General features: G+C 37.4%; 1 pseudogene; it reads right to left on the minus strand.

Annotated features, from left to right (window-relative positions):
- Positions 1–216: 216 nt before the first annotated feature.
- LOC150040092 (vomeronasal type-2 receptor 116-like) lies at positions 217–9,728 on the minus strand (annotated as a pseudogene).
- Between the last annotated feature and the right edge of the window lie 8,238 nt (positions 9,729–17,966).

A 17,966-nucleotide genomic window follows, 5' to 3' on the forward strand; every position in this document is an offset into this window, starting at 1 on the left:
CACTAGGCCCAACTCCCAGCCCCTTGTGGGTGGCTTTGTTTACCAGGTCTGTGGTGCAGCACTAGGGACAGACTTCAGAAGCACCAGGGTCATATTTCCGGTTAAGGTATCTCTGGGAAATCCTATGCCAGTTAGAATGGTGGCACTGCCAGCAACACCTCTCAGGCTCCAATTGCTTTGACCAGATCTTTGCCAGCAGTCAAGATGGTGCTGCTCTCAGCTGGTGCATGAGCGGGCACCCTTCGAATCCCGTTCTGTGAGCCCAAGTGGAAAATTCTCCTCAGAGGTACTCACAAATTGCTGGATTCTCCAGTTCCATGATGCTTGCATCTCCGTGCATGGCCGGGTGTCTGCTCTTGGCTCCCGCAGGCTCTGTGTGCCTCTGTCTGCATTCAGCAGTTCTGTGACAATCAATTTTTGGTAGAGAATTGTCCTATAGGCAGCCAGAACTTGTTTCTTGGTGGGAGCTCAGAATGACTCACACTGAACTGCCGCCATCTTCCGCCGATCTCCTCCTCATTGAAGTAATTTCTATATTATTATCTAATGTAATTCCAGGAAAGAAATATGGATTAATTTCAGATCTTCTATCACATGACCATTCACATTAGTCATGTAGGGTAGGCTTTGTTCTGCTAGGATGTGTTTTATATTGAAGCAATGGACAGAATTTCTTTCTGGTCTTAACATGATGAGGTAACATTTGGGAGCAAAGATGCAGCCTAAGAGCCCTGCACTGGAAGCCAAGATAGAGAATATCTTCACAGCTACCACGATCTTCCCCGTGGTGCTATGATATACTGGCAGAAAATTAGCCTGGACACTGCAGAACACCAGCATGCTGAATGTTAGGAACTTGGGTTCATTGGAAGCATCAGGTAGGTTCCTGTCAAGGAAAGCTACAGCGAAGCTTGCCAGGGCCAGGGAGCCAAGGTATCCCAGAACACAATAAAAAGCAGTGAAGGAACCTTCATTGCACACGATGAGGATGTGGCCATATTCACAGTGTGCATCGGTGTCAATGAAGGAGGAGAGGCTGTGACCAGAATCCAGAGATTGCCACCTGGGTAAGGGTGCAGAGGAGAATAATGAAATTAAGAGCCCCTGATAACAACAGCCACTTTATTCTTTTTGCTAGAGAAGTGACCTTGAATACTTGGACCACAGACATAGTTTTTGCAGGCACTGTGGAAATTGCTAAGGTGAACACAATTCCAAATGTGATCTGCTGCAGCATGCAGGTGATTGTGTTGGGATGGCCAATAAACAGAAGGGAGCAGAGGAAACAGTACATAAGGGAGATGAGCAGGATGTAGATGAGAGCCTGGTTATTGGCCTTAACCATTGGAATGTTGTGGTGTTTCATTAAAACTCTTAGAACAATAGAAGTGAGAACAGAGAAGCAAACAGTCATACAGTCCAGGGCTATCCCTAAGGTTTCTCCATGATCCATGAAACTTACAGGCAATGCTTTCTCTCTGGGTTGGCATATTGATTATCTGGACACCTCACACATTGCTCCATATCTAGTGAGGTATATGAATTATCATTAGCCTGTGTTCCACAGTTTCCTTTCTTCAAAGGAAATTTGGTAATCACGATTTAGAGGTAAATTTAACATGGCAGTATTTATGATGATAAAAGCAAGAATTCTCAGATACTTCAAGAAAAATCTGCTATTTTATTTCTATCTCACTCTACCACAATAATTCACCTTGATTCCTGTGTTCTATTTTTTAGTGTTAAGAAACATTTCCGGATCTTTATTAAGTGAATAAATAAACAAGAAGGCAAGCAAAGAAGCACATGGACAAGCAGAAAGCAGGGAAACACTCTGTCAGAGTTTCGATGCTGTCAAAGGGAGAGAGACATCATGCTCTGTTTTTTACTTTCTGAATGCAACTCCTTTTTACCTTTAGTTATCATACATAGTGATATTGTGATAGTTTTGTAATTTCTAGTATCTTGACAATAATTATTACAATTTATGATGCTACAGTATTAATGTTCTTTACTGTATACACAAATCAGTGAACACCATTCAAAATTATCGATAGTAAAACTTATACTTTCCTATGTTTTGGCTAACATTAATAGAAGCCTTTTAGCCCTCCCTTAAATTTCGCACGTTATATTTCTCACCTCACGTACTGTATAACAAGAACCAAAGAACTCATTAAAGCTCTGTAGTCATGTTAGGTAGGCATAACACTTGTATCTACTTCGTTAAGTAAACTCAGCTTTCTGATCACTTGCTCTGTGGAAACAGCAGTTGTAAGCAGTGGGAATAAATTTTTATGGGTTTTATTGTAGCTGAAACCTAATTTAAAAAAAAACATGGAGACACTATTCTAAATAATACTTCACATTATTTTTGATAGAGGTTCAACTCAATTTGCTGAATAGAGAGAGGAGAGAATTTCTTGAAATAAACACCTATACATTCAAACCCTACATTTTGTGTTATTATAAAAAAGCAGTTTTCCCAAGTTCCAGTGGCTCAGGCCTTATGGAAACTTAGAAACATATTTTCAAGATCTCAGTTTGAATTCAGTGGGAAAGAAAATTCTGTGAGAATTATTCTCAATTAACTAACAAATGGGCTGTGAGTAGAATTGTGCCTCAAGTGTTAGAATATTAACCTTGAGTAAAAAAGATTAGGGACAGTGCCCAGGCACAAGACACAAACACACAACACACAACGCACACACACACAACACACACACACACAATACACACACACACACACACACAAGCAAAGAAGAAATATCTTAAGGAAAGAACTATTTTTTTCCTACGATTGTAATTTAGAACTATTTTATCAAGTTAGATGAATTGAGAAAAATGTGGAGAGTTGGAGAATGACTACATAGGACATATGCTTTCCAGTCACATTAGCAATTTCATTCTCTGGGCAAGGGATGCAATCAAAACAACAGGCAGCCTTTCCCTCCTGGGGTGATTTCCTGAATCCAGATTCACAACTGTCACTGCAAACTGAATGAGGTATCTGAGAAAAAGAAAGGAAGAAAGATATCAGTAGCTTCTAAGAAATTATCTAGAAATCACAAATGTTCACTCTTGTGAAATAATTCAACTGTCAAGCATAATACTTCGTCCCTAAATCTAACCATTACTTTAAATTCTGCTATAGATTCCAAAATAAAAATTCCACATAACTTGTATACTAGTCTTGACATTCAGCTTATTGAACTATTTAGGAAAGTGGAGCTTTTAAAGATAATGGATAATGGTGAAAGAGTATGTCTTTCTAGCCAACACTATGAAACTTCCTTGAGTTTATGTCATTGTATGTTGTGTCTTGCTCATATGTGAAATACTGAAGCACTATGAGGAAGAACCCAAATTGAAGCTTTCAAAGCATGCTCGAAATCACAGATATCATTTTTATAGTGATATATGAACCCTAGGCCCTTCATATCTTTCTTTATGCTTCTCAGTTACCATGTGATGAGATTGTTCTTTTTTTGGACAAGAAATCCAACAAACACTCTAGATACTACCCAGGTAATGGCAGCCACAAAAAATCAAGCTCTGTATTACCAGTATCTGCCAACATAAATACACACCAGGCAGTAGGAAATGAATTTTATTTCTGGTCCTCTGTTCAGCTCTAGGTACAGATGAGACATTGTTAGGCCAGCTTCATTGTAAGAAAATCCTGTGATCTTCATTAACAAAGACTTCATTAGTGTCTGTGAATTGATGCTCCTCAGAGGTCTACTAATTGATGAGCTTTGGGAATTTCTAAGCCTCTCACGTCATTCAGATATTTCAAAAACTATGGAGATAATGGTTACATTCTAGACGTGAAACCCTGCTTTCTGACCTCACAAAGCATAAACATTAGAATATGGCAACATAAAGAATAGAACTCCCATTTGTATGCTCCTGGAATGCATAAGACTTGGCATGTCTTCTAATAGGTCTGTGATCTTCATGTATTTGTCTGTTGAAGCAGTCCCAAGATAGCGCTTTGATTTGACTATTCAGGTCAACATTAGAAATTTCATTATTGTGTGCTTTAAGTAAATAAACTGTCTTGTTTGAATTGGCATCACATACAAATACAAATCCATGTCCCATGTTAGCTAAAAAATGCACAGGTGAAAGGTGATTCTAAGTGACCCATCATCTGCACAATGAATTGCCACATTTGCTGGATTTAGTCTGGAATTTGGAAGTCATATAGTGGCACAGATTTATAATGTAATTTAGAAATCAGTGTCTGTGCTTTGAGTGGATGAAATTGTCAAGTGTGGACTTTGTCTGTGTGCATGAAAATGGTGGCCACTGCTTTCCCTATGGACATATGTGATGGGACTATGTGGTTGTCAGCCAATGCCCTCACCAACACATTCTACCATGAACAGTCAAGGAAAACATGAATATGCCCTACTGCTGAGGAGTTCTTCCATTTTTGACAGAGGAATTCATTTTATTTGTTTTCAAGAATTCCAACAAGCCCTCTACATAGCATTCAGGTAAAGATATGTACAAAGTCAAGCAACATCTTGCCATTACATTATTTTCTGTCACCAAAGATTCCCCTTTAACAGGCCAACTAACCACTGTATGACTTGCCCACAAAAGTGATCAAATGAACCTTTCAGCTTTATAAATTGATACTCAGGAATATTGTCACAAAGATGGAAACTTGTTAAAGCAAGCTTTATCTTTGATTATACATCAACATTCCCAAACTTACTGGTCCTTTCCTCCCAAGACTAAAGAATAAGAAAGTTTTTGAAGTTGGATATACTTAAATGTACAATGGTAGGGCATAAATGAGAAAGAGGGGCATAAATTTCATATTTTTGCTTACTTCTCTGTAATTGAAATTTGATGATTTTTATCAAACCCACCTCGGTACTTCCTAAGGCCCACCCTATCCTATATTCCGATAATGACAGCTGATGACCATGTGGGGCATCACTTTACGTTGAAGACCTTCTGGAAAATTCCAAATGTTATAAATATAATACTCGGCCTTTAATTTCTTTCTTTATCCAAAATATAATTGTTTCCAGCAAGATTATGAAACTGGATACTCTTTAAAAAACAGGGTGCAGTTATTAAACCAGGTGTGGTGGCTCACATCTGTAATCCTAGCTATTCAGGAGGACGAGATCTGAGAATTAAGGTTCAAAGCCAGCCTGAGACTTTTATCTCCAATTAACCCAGAAAATGGGAAGTGGGGCTTGGCTGAAGGGTAGGGTGGTAGCCTTGAGCTGAAGGGCTCAGGAGAAATGCCCTGGCCCAGGGATAGGATGATAGCCTTGAGATGAAGAGTGCAGGGACACTATCCAGGCTGAGTTCAAGCCCCATGACCTACAAAAAGAAAATAAACTGTAATTACCTTGGGCTTCTTAAAGGTACATATAATTACAGATTATAATTGCAGATAATATTACAAAAACTCAAAGACTACAACCAGATACCTAATTTAGAATATAATAACTGTGAGCATACTGATTCATTTGAAACACAAAAAATTAAATGGAATGTGACATTAATTTCTTTTATGTCAATTATGTCTTTAAGTGCACATGAACACAGGTTAGGAGTACCTGCAAATATTTAAACAAATGAAAGTATCTTTTGTCCTAGCTACTCAAGAAGTTAAAATATGAGAATTGAAATTTGAATCCGACCCAGTCAAAAAAGACCTTTTGAGAATCCTATTTCCAAGTAACTATTCAAAAACTGGTAGTAAAAGCTGTGGCTCAAAATGGTAGTGCTCTAGCCTTGAGGAAAAAGAGCTCAGGGAAAGTATCCAGAGTGCAAGCCCCAAGACTGACAAAGAAAATAAAATGAAAAGAAGCTGCTCTTGACATTTACAAAAAATGATCTGAAAGTACTTCATTTAATTCTCTATAAAATCCCCTTACATAATGTTGTGTAAAAGTTTGAACCAATACAAACATGATACTCACTATACTCTATGTTAGAAATGAAGTTTACAATTTGGGGAGAGGACAATAGGAATGGGGGAATAGGGGAAAGGGGGGGTGGGGTAATACTTTAAAAAATAAATGTACTAATACATGATCTTTACAATAAAAATTTAAAAATAAAAATAAAGCATAAATTAAAAGCTAAATTATTTACCAGAAAAAACAGACCAGAAATAAACAAAAAAAATGTGACTCTGCTGTTCCAACAAAGGGAATTTCCTGTGTAGGGTAAGGCAGCATCCCTTTCCCATTACTCATCAGTGTCAATTCTTTTTGATTAACAAATATTTCATGGTGGGCATGGGCCACAACATACACAGAATTATATATGTTGTAACTCTCTTCAGACATGGCCATATCAAAACTATGCCTCGAACACCATAAGGAAGGATCATGAAGACAATCCTCCCATGTAACACAGTCTGGCTCAGAAACTGAATAGTTATATAAGAGAAAACACAGCCTTTCAAAATAAAAATCCCAAAAGCAGCAGAACAGAAATAAAGATAAGCAAATATAGCAGCAACATATAAAGTTATATATTTTCTATTCCAGGGAAGAGAATAATTTTTAGCACTGCCACCTTGTATTCAAATTATGGGAGGCAATCTCAGGATACACTTGTTAAACAATCATTTGAGAAGAATGAAAATATAGAGTCAATGACATCCTGCAACAGGCAAGGAATATGTTTCCAGATTATCATGAAATTATTTTCTTTTCTTGAAGTTCTTTACTTTTATTCAGCCATTTAATAGTGAGAAATATTTATTACAGTTTATGTCTAGATTGTGAAACATATCTGAACTAAAATAATGATGCAATGCTTAGTTGGAAACAGTGATTACTTGCCTACAATAAAGTGTGTGTGTGTGTGTGTGTGTGTGTGTGTGTGTGTGTGTGTGTGAGAGAGAGAGAGAGAGAGAGAGAGAGAGAGAGAGAGAGAGAGAGAGAGAGAGAGAGAGAGGGAGAGAGAGAGGTATTTGTGTATATATGTGTGTTATGGAACATGAAATGAATGTCAAAATGTTCTTTGTGAGTTTATTTTCTCAAGGCTAGGATTTTGGCACTTCAGTTACAGGTCTCCTTCCATATTTGAGTGTTTAATTGGATATAAAAGTCTCACAGGCTGGCTACAAGCCTCAACCATCAGACAGAAGCCTTCTTAGTACTTAGGATCACAGTCATAAACCACCACCCTACAGTAACAATTTTATAACTACCCTCACAATGTAAGTATTAGCAAATAATTCTCTGAACACTGGTCATCATGGATGGAAATGTGACTGCAGCCTTTTAGAATAGAATTCATGCCACTGATTCAGTTTGTTTGTAATAGCATTACCTCATATTCTACCTTGAACAGCTGGTATGGAGGAGATACAGGGAACCTGGTATAAAGTGTAGTGGTTACAGCCCTGGAAAGTCAGCAAACCCCAAATCCTCTCCTAACACCAGATAGAAAATTACTCCACAGTAGATACAAGATAATACAATGAAAGTAATTTACTTCTTCTGCATAGGGATGGTAGTTCAGGGTAGAAAACACAGGACATTCATGTGTGCACTTGGAGTTCTCACAGCTATAGCTCATACTGAAAACAAAACAGTAATTGAAAAGTCAACGTTGAGTTACTTACGGCTTGTTCTCTTCATGACTAGAAGCATCACTGGTATTGCCTTCTGTTCCCAAGGTCTAGAGAGGGAAAAACCCAGAAATCATCACATCTCCATCCATTTGTGCTCGGTGTTTCACTGTAGAAAAGCAGCTAGTGCCAGCCAAGGACCTAACAGTGCATGAAAGCTGGAGAATAATGAGGGTGAAATCCAAAGGCACATCCCCAAAGCATCTACACAGCTGAAATTCTGATTAGAAGTGAGCCCGTAATGTCTATCAATATATCTTTATATATATATAAAGATATAAAGTTAATTCTAAAATTCTCATCATATGTTATTAAGACATGTGCATCTGTGTGTGCATGCAATGGGAACTCAGGCTACAAAAATATAGTTTCTTGTAAAAAATACATACCAATTTCCTTACCACATGCATTAACTTGCATTAATCATGTGCTGGTTTCGCCTTTACCTTTATTTTTGGCAGCATATATTCTTAGTCTTCTTCATAGAGATTGTCACTGGAGTGAGATAAAAGACAGTGTTGAGGGCTGGGAGGGTGACCTAGTGGTACAGTGCTTAACTAATATGCACAAAGCTCTGGATTTGAGTCCTTGGTGCCACAGTGAGGGATCAGGATGAACTATTTTAATTCATCTAGCTTTCCTGTAAAGCAACATACCTGCTAAAAGTGTTGCCATGACCTGTAAATTTGCAAAGAACAAAGAACTAGGCTCAAGCCTAAGATTTGCTTCCCTGCCATTGAGTTGCAGTTTCCTTAAAGTCCTCTGCAATACCTTAATATTAGGTCCCCCGGGAACAACCACAGGAAGGCAGAGAATATGGGAATAAAACAACGGTTTGGGGAAGACTTCAGAACCAATCAAAACACAAATGATTTTTGTTCAAATTCTATCCATCCAGGTTATACTGTGATGGCATCTCCCCTAACCTCCCACCATCGCGAATAAAAACCACTTCCCCACGCATTTTGAGATTCACTCCCAGCTGGCCCTACTACCTTAGGATGTGCTGGCGTGAGTCCAGGCTGGAGCTTGTCCTGCAATAAAGACCCTTTTGCTTTTTGCACCTGTGGTGGTCTCCTGGTGTTCTTTGAGGATACCTCAATCTGGACATTTCAATGGAAACAGAAAAATCTGGAAGTAGTGCTTTGGCTATGTATATTATTTATACACAATAGATTTCTATGTTTCTATCAGAAAGAAAGTCTTTGCAAATTTTGTAATTAAATGGAAAGACTGGGAACTTTTTTTATTATGATCAGTAAATCAGACCCAGATATAACAATAGTGCCTTTCTAGCTTTGGAAAACCTCAAGAATAGTGCTCTGAGTTCAAGCTGCAAGACTAGCAAAACAAATTTCAATGTTGAGTAGGAGATGATGGCCAAAAGAGAATAGGGAAAAGTAAAATTCTCTCCACAGAAGCAGAGTTTTAGTTTCCCTCAGGATTTATACATCTAGGAACTCACACCAAGTAAGATTTAATTCTCCAGATATAAACCAAAGAATAGGTGAGGTGAGTCAGGGAAAGTAACCATGACAACATTGGCCTAGCATGTGGGCTTCAGGTGTTTCTTTAGTTTGAATTTAACCAGAAAAAAGGGAGACCACAGCTCATCCATACAGTTGGTTGCTCACCCTCAGGTGGCCTGTCTCCACTCCCCAACCCCAACAGGTGGCCAATGACCCTGTGGTGGTGGGGAGGGGAGAGCAAGGATGGCAGTAGGCCAGCAACAATGCTGAATTAATAGGAGGGCTCCAAACTGTTCGAGGAAGAGCTTGCACTCTGACCTGGCTTTTTTCAGGATCCGACAGGACCTGGATAGGTGTCAGAAGTGGGTGGAGAATTGTAGGAGAGCAGACTTGAAAGATAAAACACTTGATCAGGTAACTACACTTGATTCACACTGAGACCTCCATGATCTGTAGAACTAGTCTTCACAGGACAGTTGAACGGTTTCTATGTTGGACTGTGGCCGACTGAACAGTGGGCTCCTATTCCACCCTTTTAAATTCATGCAAAGCCCACCAGCTGGGCTGTCTCTTCTACTGTTGCCACCTCTGACTTGGCTCACCATTTCTTTGGAGACGACCTCTGTCGTCTTCATGTGACTCCATAGACTGGAAAGCCTAATGCCAACCTAAAACCTTTTTATGGAGAGATACTAGTTGCTCATTGGAGACATAATTTTTTCCCTGTTCTCTTTCCATCATCTTCTATTTGACATCGAATTTTTTCTCACGCTGATCACGATGTCTTTCAGGAAGTCTAATAACAAATGCTGATGAAATTAAGGGCAAAGGAATAATTACACATGATTCAAGTAGGTTACACAAGGAAGTATAAAGAGCTTTATGATATTAAGCATGGCAACTAACTTGTGGGAATGAGGCCCATTGCATGTATATATGTATTTTTTCTATATAAGCTCTTTGTATGGTTAACTTACAAAAATGAAAATTTAAAATTTTAAGTGATAAAAAGATCCTATAAGAAACCTCCACACTGCTTTCCAGAGTGGCCGAAATAGCTTACAATCCCACCAGCAGTACAATAGGGTTCCTTTATCTCCACAACCACACAAGCATCTGTCATTGTCTGAGTTCAAAATCTTGGCCATTCTTGTTGGGGTAAGATGGTATCTTTGGGTTGTTTTTATTGGCGTTTCCTTTATGAACATGGATGATGAGAATTTTCTCATATGATTTCTGCCACTTTAACTTCTTTTGATAAGTCTCCCTTTTCTATCCTGAACATCATAACCCAGGATATGATAAGGACACATGCTCAGCTATGTTCATCTCTGCACTATTCACATTAGCCAAGGGATGGAAACAATCCACATGCGCTACTGCAGATGAATGGATAAAAAATGTGATATAGATAGATAGATAGATAGATAGATAGATAGATAGATAGATACACACATATATATATACATATATAATGGAATACTACATAACCAACAGACAATATAAAATAATGGCATTTGCTGGTATGTGGATGAATCTAGAGCGAAGCATGTTGAGTGAGATAAGTGATTACCAAAGAAACAAAAGGTGCATGCTGATCTTAATATTCGGTTATTTGATACAAACACTACAGGAGCAGTGACTCCATATTTCTGTGCCTAAAGCTATGGACAAGGTATTAGAAATATAAACACAACTATATACACATAAAAATTTGTGACTGTCAATTATGATTATACAAAATGTAATGGATAGGCTATTACAATAGAATGGAATTCTCATTAGAAAGTTCAGAATGGGATTACAATCCTGCAGTAAATCTGTTTTCAAGGGCCATTGGGATATCTTCACTGAAAATGTGTCTAATATATTTTGATAAGTAGAAATCATAGTTAGCTGCAATATTAAGGCTTGTAAAAGAGTACATTTCCTTCAATTATCACATGATCTCAGACAAGTACATCATGAAAAAAACTGATTTGTGTGTGTAGAAATTTCAGGAAAAGTTACCAGTTTTGTTGGGGGCTGAGTGTAGAGTCAGACTGAGCTTGCACCTGGAGTACTACTTAGAGCTAAGCACACAGGAGATGAGCTGCAATGAAAAACAACTTGTATCATAATGAATGACGCCATGCTTACCAAATTTGAGCTATGTCAACAGTATCTTCTTTCTGGGGTGCTATGTCTGAAGGTCGCTTGTTGTTTTGTATGAAAGTAACCGCTGGATGTTTCCTGTTTCTAAGATAATATATAACACTAGGACCAAAAATAAATTGTGCTACAATATAAATCTGCAGTCTCTTCAGGCTCCAGTCTTAAGCTGTAGACCTCCCAACCCCATCTGTTTCTTGTGTTTTTCTTCTCATCCTCACCCCCTAAATCAGGAATCCTGCCTTGATGCCGGCTGGCTCTGGCACAGTTTGAAAGAGCAATTTCAGAATACAAACATGGAACACATTTATGACAATTACTTTATTGACATGAAATTGCTGGTTTCACCAACGTCATTGCTGAATTAGGCAATAGCATATGGCTACTTTTGTGGAGGCCTCTGTACAATAGCTTGAATCAAATAATAATCTGTGGATCTTATGGCAATTTGGTGTGCAAATTGACCATCTGTGTATGGTCATCTGTGTATAACTTTGGTTGACATGTCACTGGGAAATAATTTTTTGTAGCCATTTCTATGTGCATCTGATGTAGCATCCTCTGATACAATCCGGTTGCATTATCCTAAATGGCATTCGTGAAAGTAGTTCCTTGTCACAGATGTTGAACCAAATTTATCAAAGTTAACTTCCTTCCTGGGGCCTCACTGTGATTTTGGAGAAAATCCGTATCACCTTAGATGAACAAGGAGAATCTGAAAACTTGTTTTCGAAATCATTATATTTCCAGAATGCATAGCCACAGCTGCAGAACAGCAATAAATAGTTTTACATATTCTGCCTGTGGCTTCACCAAAGGATTTGGTGGAAGATGAGCTACAGTGTCAATACAAAGACCAAACTGCACCTCTACAAAGATATATGAGCATATATACCTGACACTGTGGGCAACTTCTATCCAGACTTTCAGCTGGACAGATATTTCAGAGATGTGTCCTTTGAGTTTTACACTCAGTCTTCTCCAGCTTCCCCTTCCTGTCAGGTCCTTGGCTGGAACTAGCTGCTTTTCTACAATGAAATATTGAGAATATGTGAATGGAAATGTGATGATTTCTGGGTTTTTCCGTTTTTACACTCGGGAAACAGACGACAGTAACAGTGATGATACCAGGGATGAACATACATGCCATAAGTAACTCAATATTTTATTTCCATATACCATTTTTTTCTCAAGATAGGAAGCAGATGAGACAATCTAGGTACACAGATGATGTTATCCATCTGTACTACTATGACATCCTTCTCCCTCTACACTGAAAACAGTTTATTTTCATTGTTTTATTTTGAATCTATTTGTGGTAATATTCTGCCTGCTAATAGGAGAGCACTCTGGTTTCCTTTCCTTCCATGTCTGTAAGCTCCTCACTTCCAACATTACTTTATCCACTCCATCCAAGTTGTCTTTGCAGGGGATCAAATGATGTTATTACTAACAACCAGAGTCAGTCGCATGAGTTCTATACTAAAAGGTTTCAGAAACATTTCCTTCCTCACAGAGAAGTGGTCTGAGAAGATCTCTTTGGTAACTTGTATTGTGAGGACATCAATACAAATTCTTATTGTAGGCTGGGGGCTCATGACTGTCTATTCTTCACTATGCTGGAGGCTGGTATTTGAGGAATAAGGTCTGAAGCAAACACCAACATAAAAATCTGTGACACTTTTATCTCCAATTAACCATCCAAATCTGGAAGGATAGCTGTGGGTCAGGTGGCAGAGTTCTATCCTTGAGAAATAAGCTCAAAGACAGTATCTGCCCTCTGATTTCATGCCCTAACATACATACACACACACACACACACACACACACACACACACACACACACACACACACACACATTCTCTTTTACTGCAGGCAAATAGTTACTTTTACAAACTAACCACTGTAACACTATTTCATGTCAGATATGCTTCACGATCCAGGCATGACCAGTCATTGTAAAAGATCTTTTATGATAGACTTTGTCAGCCTTCAGTAAGTTTTGGTTTACTCATGTATGTATATATCCTTGGCTCTTGTCCTGGAACAGGGCTTCAGTAATTATTGCCTGCAGAAAGAAAATAGAAGGGAAGAGAAGGGCAGGGGAGAGGAGTGGATGGGAGGGTGGAGGCATAAGAAAATGGCTATTTGGGACTCTAAGAAACTGTAACAGCTTACTCCAAATGTATTGTAAGAAAAAATGTCACTGCCTCTATCATTTTCATTATTTTTCAACTGCTTGGGTGACAAGTGGGTCATTGGGTATTTGCCCACATTTGGGAGCTAAAATGCCAGTGACAAACCTGACATATTACATATATGTCTTTATCTTATATGTCACTGATGCTTCCTTATCTTTATTACTTTTGTTCTGGCCCTGGGATCACAGCACCTGTACACTCTCCCTGAGCTTTTTGGATGAAGGCCAGTGCTCTATCACTTCAACCACAGCTCCACATCTGGCATATTTTGGATGTTAAATAGAGATTGAGTATTTTACATACACCTTCTGAGGATGGGTTCAAACATGGTCCTCAAATCTCAGATTTCTGAGTAGTTAAGTCTACAGACATAACAAATCTTTGCCTTAGCTAATTTTGTTTCTTCACCACTATCTGCCTATGTTTTTTGTAATTTTCCTTCTCTTATATTTCCCGAAACATATTTCAGTCCTTTTGCACATTAGCGCTAAGATAAACATATTAAGCAGTATAGTTTCAACAGATTGATGTTTCTTATCTATCTGCAGAAATGAAGAAAAGTGTGGTCTGGGTTAGGTAAAATTTTATATTTGGTATTGATTACAGACATGAGGATTTATTCATGAAGTTATTCATATAGATAAGTGTATTGCTGCAACTAGAAATTCGTAAGTTAGAGATTTGACTGAACTCTATATCCATTGCTGCTCCAAAGTATTTCTCAATTGTTATACAAATAGGGTAATTTTGCCACATAACTGATTCATATTTTTCTACCTTACATGCCATGTAAATAGATTGCATTTATGGCCATATTTATACCTTGTCACACATCCTTTTTTCTCTCTCATATCACATGAGCCACTCATCTACTTTTGGCTTACCACTGATTAACTGCATATATGAGTGTCTTGGAGAGATTTGCAATAGAGCAAAACCTAGATACATAAGACCATACAGTATGATGCTAAATGAAAGACCTCTAGGATATAGAAACAAATGCCATATAATGAGTAATTGTTGTCCTTAATGTACTATGTTAATTCTCATCTCTTTTGCTGTCCCTTGGTTATCTCATATTGTTACACTATCTCACTTTATTATCTGATATATTGGACATATTTGTATTGGTTATTTGAAAGTGGTTAGGGAAGGGGGGAAAATGAGATGAAGAGTGCTGGATGGGGGAAGGGAAATATGGACCAAGACAGGAGAAAGGGTATCAATGTATGTGAATTAATACACCTTCTCTCTGGCCAATATAATGTATACCTTCAATTAATTACAATAAAAATATATGAAAAAAAATTAAAAATTTTAAAAAAGGGTATCATAGAATTTTCTGCTCCACATTGTTTTCATTGAGGCTCTTTGGATGTCATCCTCTTGGTCAGCTATGATTACAGGAACAAATATTTTTAATTTCTTGGGATATCCCCAATTTGTAATTTTTACCATGAAAAAAGGTGCAATTCTTGTTTTATAATTTTTATTTTGTCTGTGACTTAGTACAAATTATATTTTGAAAGGGTTCCATTGTGATTTTTTTCGACAGAAGTGCCTAGTACATTTGGAATAAATTTACTTTCTACATTTACCTTCTGCTTCATATATTTTATATTAAAGAAATTAAGCAATGATTTTCAGAATCAAGCTCTGTGATCCAGATCATTAGCATGAAACTGACTGTTTCATTTTATGAAGATAATTCCATATACAAATGTGCATGAATGATTAGTTGGAATGTAAATTATCTACCTATGAACATATTTTTAATGATATCAATGAAATGAGAAGCCTCTAGTTTTCATGGCATTTGCATGACAAACTTTATGGACATGTAAATAAGCAATGAAAATGTAAACTCATACTATCCCTATGGGACTCTTTGAGGTACTAATCTGCAAGTTCTCTCCTTACAATGTTATTTCTTCACTTGAGGTTGCAGGTATTTAATTAAAAATTAAATACTATTCCAGAAATATGTACACCTTAACATCTACAACAGAGGAACAGCACTTAAATACCTTGTGTCTAGCATGCAACTCCAGCTCAGATCATATCTCTTCATTTTTAAAGGCTTTATGTCATCATAACATAAACTGGATTGTCTCAAAACAACATTTTTCACACAGGTAGAGCTAGTGACTCCAAGATTATGGTAATAGAATATGTGCTATCAGCTGAAAGCCCATTCTATTGTTAATGGATGACAGGTTTTGTGGGTGTGCATCTGTTAATAGAGCACTTTCTCTGCTGAAATAAGTTTCTGAATCTCATTCATGAAAAATTCTCTTCAAGTCCTTACATAATCCTATATATACTGCGTTAATGTTCCATTCCCATTGTGGTTCATCTTTATGCATACTCATTGGCAAAGGAGCAAGCATTCAATCCATCAAATGCTTTTTATGAGCTTTGAAGTACTCCTAAATTTCTATACTATCTTCACAGATGTATCTTTATTGAAATAATTCTAAATAATTCTAAATCTGTTCACAGATTTATCTTTAAGAACTACCAATTTGCTTTGGCCTTGACTTTTGCTATGAAGTGATCAATGAAAACCCTGATCTTTACATAACATGAGTCTGGGGTTTGATGTATGTAATGTTCAATGTGAGGCTTGAAAAGCATTTAAAAATCCCTTCAACAGCTTCCTGGGGAAGTATAACATTCCAAACTACTCCTATATGAGAGAGAGAGAGTGAGAGAGAGAGAGAGAGAGAGAGAGAGAGAGAGAGAGAGAGAGAGAGAGAGAGAGATCAAATCTCTAGCAGCACTTACAGGACCATCGAGATTAACAACTGCTCAAGTTGGGACACTTTTGCACCTCTACCGCTTTCCACAAGTAAAGGTGGGAGGAGTGGAGTGATATTGTTTAAATGTCAAGTTTGGTATTAGAAAATTATATAAAGAGACTGGATTCATGAGCATATCAAATTGGTAATATTAAAAAATAAGAATTCAAGATAATGGGAAACATTGTCCAATTTCTTGTCAAAGATGAAGGAAAAGTGGAGCATACAAATGGAGTTTTTTGAAGCTTTAGCTTTATCAATAATTTTTTTAAACTATCAGGAAATGAAAATGAAAATAGAATATAAAGGAATGTTGAGCTGGTGCTTTTGGCTCATAAGTGGAATTTTAGCTACTCAGGAGATATATTGCTAATTCACTAGCAAAAAGAAATGAGTAATATGTGGTTCAAGTGGTACAATGCTACCTGTGTTATTTATTCACAATGGAATTCTATGCTGCTATCAGAAAGAATGACATCCCCCCATTTGTAGGGAAATGGAAAGGCTTAGAAAAAATCATATTAAGTGAAGTAAGCCAGACTCAAAGGAACATAGGCTCAGTGGTTTCCCTCATTTGTCATAATCACTAGAAACCTTGGACTCTCCTATCAGATATTTACTATAGAACAAAACCTAGGTACATTAGGCCATACAGTATGACGCTAAATGAAAGATTTCCAGGATATAGAAACAAGAGCCACATGATGTGTGATTGTTGTCCTTAAGGTACTATGTTATCTCTCATCATTTTTGCTGTCCCTTAGTGTGATTTCTTTTAAAGGACATCCTCATACTGGACATTTCTTAAGACATAATACTAATGTATTCACTTCTTTGAAAGTACATTGAATGCTAGGCGTTGGAGGTTCATATTTGTAATCATAGTTATTCAGGAGACTGGGATCTGAGTACAAAGCCAGCCAAGGTAGAGAAGATCATGAGGTTCTTATTTACAACTAACAATCAAAAAGCCTAAAGTGGAGCTCTGGCTCAAAAGCGAAGTACCATCCTTGAGTTAAAAAGCTAACAGGCAGAACTTAGGCTTTGAATTCAAGCTCCAGTACTGGCACACACACACACACACACATGCACACACACACACACATACACACACACACATACTTGCATACACATATGTGTGCTAAGGATCTGAAACTAAGAATATGATGTACGAATGAAACGTTATTTTTTTAAAATTTTTTTCATGCTACAAATATTTTCATTGTAAAATTGATATACGGAGAGGTTACAGTTCTAGAAGTCAAGTAATAAGTGGATTGCTTTTTTCATGTTTAATAAACAAGTATTCAAGGAGGGATTCTTTTTTTCATTTATTTTTATTATAATTAATATAAGGGTTACATGATATTTGCCTGATAGAAGGTGCATTAATTCACATACATTGATTCCCTTCCACCTGTCTTGGTCCCCATTTCCCTTCCCCACTCCCCCAACCTTTATCTTGTTTTCCCCCCTTCCCTATCCAATTTCAAATAACCAAATACAAATATATCCATTATATCTGGTAACAAAGTGAGATATATATCAATATGACAAGGGACAACAAAAGAGATAAGAGATAACATAGTACCTATGGACAACAATCATTCATTATATGGCTTATATTTCTATATCCTAGAGATCCTTTCATTTAGCCTCATACTATGTGGCCTTTGGTATCAAGGTTTTGCTCTACTGCAAATCTCTGCTAGGAGAGCCC

Source organism: Megascapheus bottae, unplaced genomic scaffold (assembly GCF_031878675.1).
Source record: "Megascapheus bottae isolate mThoBot1 unplaced genomic scaffold, mThoBot2.hap1 HAP1_SCAFFOLD_48, whole genome shotgun sequence".
Taxonomy (NCBI): Eukaryota; Metazoa; Chordata; class Mammalia; order Rodentia; family Geomyidae; genus Megascapheus; species Megascapheus bottae.